Source organism: Panthera onca, chromosome A2 (assembly GCF_046562875.1).
Source record: "Panthera onca isolate mPanOnc1 chromosome A2, mPanOnc1 haplotype 2, whole genome shotgun sequence".
In the NCBI taxonomy this organism is placed as follows: domain Eukaryota; kingdom Metazoa; phylum Chordata; class Mammalia; order Carnivora; family Felidae; genus Panthera; species Panthera onca.
The window spans coordinates 143,843,002-143,849,001 of NC_138340.1; positions in this window are offsets into that span (position 1 = coordinate 143,843,002).

The window sequence follows — 6,000 nt, forward strand, 5'->3', positions numbered from 1 at the left end:
TAAGAAAATCATGAAGAAGAGAAAATACATTTACAGTACTGTACTGTATTTATCAAAAAGAATCTGCATATAAGCAGATTCTTTTTATTCCAAAAGAATCTACATTGTTCAACAGTCAGCTGTAATCATGAAGTATTTTTTCATGATTTTAATATACAGTGAATTCAAGAAATGCAACTACTATGTAAATTGAGTGTTGCTTATACCTTGTTTTGTTTGGAAGTTTAGCAAGATTTCTTCATTATTTCAGAACATATCACCAGTGGCAGTGCCCTCATGGTATTTGAATTACTGGTGTAACATGCTTTTCTATATCAGTCTCCGTTTGTTCCTATGACATGCAAATATGTACCTGAGGGAGTTTGAGACTCCTTTTAACAGAGTTTGAAACACAAGGATCTCACCACATGTTAATAATAAGTTTTTAAAAATATTTCACATCATTTCTAACTTTTTAAATGTTATATAACACACCATTGCCTGTGCTGTGAAAATTACATATTAAAATTAGGTACTGTAATTTGTAACAGCCTGTTGTTTTTTAATCTTACTTTGACTCTGTTCCCAGAAGCCTGTCAAACAACCTTCTTCTGATATGGTATTGTTTTTCAATCTGCCTTCTTCCTCTTTGCCTAAGAATATAGTATCCAGGGTCTTTTTAAAGACCAGAGATGGGATGCAGAGGAATTTTAAGGCAGGAGATAGGTTTTGTGTGTGCGTGACACTTGATCACTGATGTCATAATAAAGGGAATTATTTTACATTGTATAAGAAATAAAACCAAATTCATTTGTACCAATATCTTATTTCCTCATTTTCTCCATTTCAACTATCTATAATTTGTCTTGGCTATTATCCACACTTCAATTATGGTTATTTCCCTTTCTCTTATCATATATAATTAAGTGTCTCTTGGTATTACATATCCTAATTCTGGTTTTTATTTTTCATTTCCACTTGTATTTCTGCCCTTTCATTTTCTTGTATTTCTTATACAGAAGAGTTTTTTACTTCTCTTAAATTCAAACTTTTTCACTGAAACAAGATTCAAGCATATGACCCCCTCATTATGTCTTCTGGTCTAGACATGTCTAGGCTAGAAAAACTTATTATTTTATAATAAATTACTTTCCCTTTATTTCTCCTTTATATTAGGCTTAGGTTATTATATTGATTTTTTGGAATTCTATGTGGAGATAATTTACATTATCTATGCCTTTCATTGCAGGATGATAAGGGAAGCATTATAAAACATTAGTTACGAAAATGGGACACTGGATCTGAGAAGGTTGAGAACCACTGCTCTACACCAAACCTTCATCCACCATAGGACAGCAAGCTTCATGGGCTGGCTATCCTATCATAGGAGGATGGGTTAGCCTCTCTACACCTTGGCACACTCTGTGATCTCAAATTAGTAAGCTTGGTTCTTTACACACTACAGAAATTTAGATAATCATCTCTAGCCCAAGCCTGGTTTCAAGAGTTAAAAAGTCAGGAAACTTCTTTCTCATCCCAGGGCAGTAAGCCTCAAAGCTTACCTTCTAACGTAGATGATAAACTCATGACTTAAAGGCCAAATTAAAATTGGTATTTTAATGATTGCTAACTATAAACGTTTTAAGCAGGGTAGAAGGTAACATAGTCATGTTTGGGTTTTATAAACTACAGCTGATAGTGTAGATAATGGACTGTGAGAGGCTCATGTACTGACTCAAGAGAAACATAAAACCCTTTCTGGTTTTCTCTGAAATCTAGTGAAGACATGGCTGATATTCCCCCATGTTCCCCCAGGGGACAAGGTATCATTATATTCATCCTTTGTCACTAAGAGTCATCTGGGACCTTAAGGGATTAACAGCATAAAATAGTATAATTTACAAAGACATGAAACATACAATTGGGGAGTGGCTTAGTGATCTTAAGAATCTAATCCATTTATTTATTTATTTATTTATTTATTTAGAGAGAGAGAGAGAGAGAGAGAGAGAGAACAAGAACAAGGGAGAGGGGCAGAGGAAGAGAGAGAGAGGATCTTAAGCAAGCTCCATGCCCAGCAGGGAGCCCGAGGGCTCAAAGCAGGGCTCAATCCGGGATCATGACCTGAGCCCATATCAAGAGTCTGACAACCGACCGAACCACCTGGGCACCCCGGATCTAATTCCTTTGTATTCTAACTTTATGTACTGACCATCTCCAAGCCGCATAGGTACTTAGCTGTGGACTGGGTCTCTACAGTTTCTAGCTAATAAAGGCAGGCAGGTCTTAGAATTGGAGTGCAGTTGCTGTTGCATGAACTGGAAAATATGGAGGCTTTATGCATTCTTGCTTTCTCAATCTGAATCCTCCCATTTTATGTTAAATATATAATTTGACAAAGTTGAATTAGGCCCAATCTCAAGACATCACCTATAATTATCACATAGTATTACAGCAATAAGAGTCACATTGGTGACATGTGAATTATTTAATGAACATCGTATTGTAGATCCAGCCACCAATATGGTTATTGTCATTCCAGACCAGAGAGGAGGAAAGAGTCATCAACTGACTCACATTATTTATATCTACCTCCTGTAGATATAAACTGTATGGGATGGAATACCTACATCAAGATGGCCAAGAAAAAGATTCCTGAGAAGGATCATAATCTTTGCATGGGAAACATTCAATAAGAAAAAATACATCTGTTCCTATTGGTGATAAACAAAGAGAAGAACCAAGGATGGATTTCTTTGTCCCTTTCAGACAGAAGATTCTGTGATTCATTAAGGATTATAACTAAAATAAAACAATTTAGGGTTTTGGGGGTCATTTGCTGGCTGATTACTTGATTGCAATTTTTAGTTTACTCTGTGTATCTTGGTAATACATGCTTTCTGTTTCTTCTTGTTTCACCAGTAATTAATAAAATGGAGAATCTTTTTTTAATGTGTATTTATTTATTTGGAGGCTGGGGAGGGGCAAAGAGAAATGGAGAGAGAGAATCCCAAGCATGCTCTGAGCTGTCAGTACAGAGCCCTACACAGGGCTTGATCCCACGATCCTGAGATCGTGACCTGAGTCAATATTAAGAGCTAAACACTCAGTGGACTGAGCACCCAGGTGCCCCTAAAATGGAGAATCTCTATGAAATATGACTTCTTATTGCACAGATTCAGCAATCCTTTTGCTTACTGTATTAGTTTTCTAAGGCTGCCATGTAAAGTAACCACAGAGTGGTTTAAACAAAAGATATTTATTGTCTCCTATTTCTGGAGCCTCCACGTACAAGATCAAGGTGTCGGCAGGACCACACTTCCTTTGAAGACATGAGGAAAGGATCTGTTCCAGGCCTCTCTCCTAATTTCTGATAGTTCTTTGTCTTGTGAAAGCCTAACAATGTTCACATGATGCTCTCCTAGTGTACCCGTATCTGTGCCCAAATTTCCCCTTTGTATAAGGACACCAGTTCTATTGGAGTAAGGATCAACCCTATTCCAGTATGACTTCATCTTAACCAATCACTCTGCAACAACCCTATGTCCAAATAAGGCCACATTCTGAGGTACTGGGGGTTAGGACTTTAACACATACATTTGGAGGCGAGAGGATACAATTCAACTCATAGCATTTACCTTCTTGCTTGAAGCAGTAATGCTTTGTCTGTGAAATTATGGTTGTGGGAAAGGAAGTAAAAGAGTGGTTTTGAATAGTGATGTGGCAACCACGACTTCTAGTTTCAATTTCTAGTCCTCCTGCTCATTTTTCTTCTTGATACTAAGGAAGAAAAATAACAAAAGTCTTGGACAATTGTAAGCGTCCATAAGTCACTGTGAATGTTTTTTTGTGAGAGGCTATATAATAGCAATAGAGATACAACTACTCATCTTGGAAGAATGTGCAAAATTACCAGCCAAACTTCAAAGTGTCAAGAAATTGCTACTTTTAGATTTGAGCATATAAACACTGCTGACATACACCTCAGCTTCCTGCTGCCATTTTCCTCAAGATTAAGAGTCTTCAAAGCAAACCCCAGACCAAGCAAAATTATGCAGTAAAGGAGAATTGCCTTTTGGCTCTTCCCTTCTCTTCCTTGTCCTGCTTCTTCCCCTTGCACAGCCCGCCTCACATACTTCCCTGTCTCTTTTTTGCCTTTCTTGGCCCAGATCCTCTGGAGTCCTGTAGACACTTTGCCTGAGCCTGCCAACCTTGCTGTTTGGCCCATCCTGCGACTACCTGTCAGGGTTTATTATCATGGCATTTACCTGCAGAAATCTTCCAGTTCTGGATTTCCTCAGGATCAGTTTCTAAGCTTTGATCTTTGATCATAATTTGCAAAATTAATGAACTTGATCCATGGTAATGTGGTTGTAGGAGACTGATAAAGGATCCTTCCATCCCTTCTAGGTAAATCTGTGTTGGATTAAAAAAAAAAAAAAACAAGAAACAAAAAACTTCTGACACAATGGCAGATGCCTCTGTTGTATAATTCAGCATAGTGCCTTTCACTGGGATCCCCACACAGGAATAGCTACATCATTTGCAAGGTCCAGTGCAAAATGAAGATGAAGGGGCTTGGAACCAGTGCCCCAAAACAAAGAGGACAAGCAACCCCCAAAAGATTATAACTTCCACACCAGTACACACTCAGTGCCTGTTCAAGAGGGACGGTCCCTCCAATGCACCTGCCAAAGATGCTGGGGTGCCGCCACTCGAGACACCACAAGGACATGCACCTGACTCTGCCCCACCTGCACCTGTACCCAGGCCGCTCCCAGGGGCAGAAGGGAACAAGAGAATGCAGGTTTCCCCCTTTCTGCTGAGGCTGCCTGGTTGCTGGACCAGGCAGAGGATAGTGATGATCTTGGGGCAAGAGTGGGGAGGAAGAGGCAAGGTGGGCCCAGGTCCCAGGGGGCAGAGAGCAGGTAGCCAAGAACCTAAGGGAGGGGGTGGCAGGTGGCACTGCATGTGAACCAAGGCTCCAAAACCCCAGTGAGTGCTCCACTGTCCCATCAGACCTCACCTACAAAACACCAATTCAAAGATAAAATTATTGAGTTTCAAGACAGTAGCCACATAGCTTTAAGCCCCAAGCACAGTGGCACCCTAGAAAAGGAGGCGATATTTTCATGCACATAGATCTTTGGAGTGATGCTTCAATCCCATGGCGTCATAAGGACACCAAGACATAGCACAAACAGTTTAGGATTTGGAATAAGAAGATCCAGATTTTTTTCCTGAGTTTCTAACTTACTAACTAAATTATGTTATCATTAAACTTTTCAAAAGCATGCTTTTATCATTCATGATGTTATCATGTAAGGTGGTATCCTATAAGGGTTAAATTAAATAAGTTAGCCTGACAGACGACAAGCCAGCCACCAAAATCCCTTCACTTCATCCTTGGGTACACAGCTAGACTATGTTTCTTGTCTTTCTTGCAGATAGGTGGAGCCATATGACTAAGTTCTCTGTGACAAAATGTGAGCAGAAATGACATATGCCACTGCCAGGCCAGGCCCAGAAACATCTCCCTCAACTACTTCTCTATTCCCTTCCCATTCTATAGGCTGGTTGTAAGTGATGAGGAGGCCCTAGAAATAGGAATTCTTAGTCTGGGGTACATGGAGCCCCAAAGGGTCTATGGATAGAATTCAGAGAGTCTGTGATACAAATGAGAAAAATCTTTAAACCTTTATTTCCACTAACCTCTATTTAAAACGCTGCATTTCCTTGCATTATTTTTTTCCTGTCATTAGTAATGAAGGCAACAAGAAAGCACATCACCAAGACCAACATCTGACTCTTTCACCAATAAAAATCAGCAATATTGTCATATTTCATTACAATTGTTGGAGATATCTCAAAATACAGTGTGTTCATCACTACTTTGATGTTATAGTAGTTATTAGACTCATGTCTAGATCTTATTATTTAAGGAATTCATAAAAAGTATTGGGGCGCCTGGGTGGCGCAGTCGGTTAAGCATCCGACTTCAGCCAGGTCACGATCTCGTGG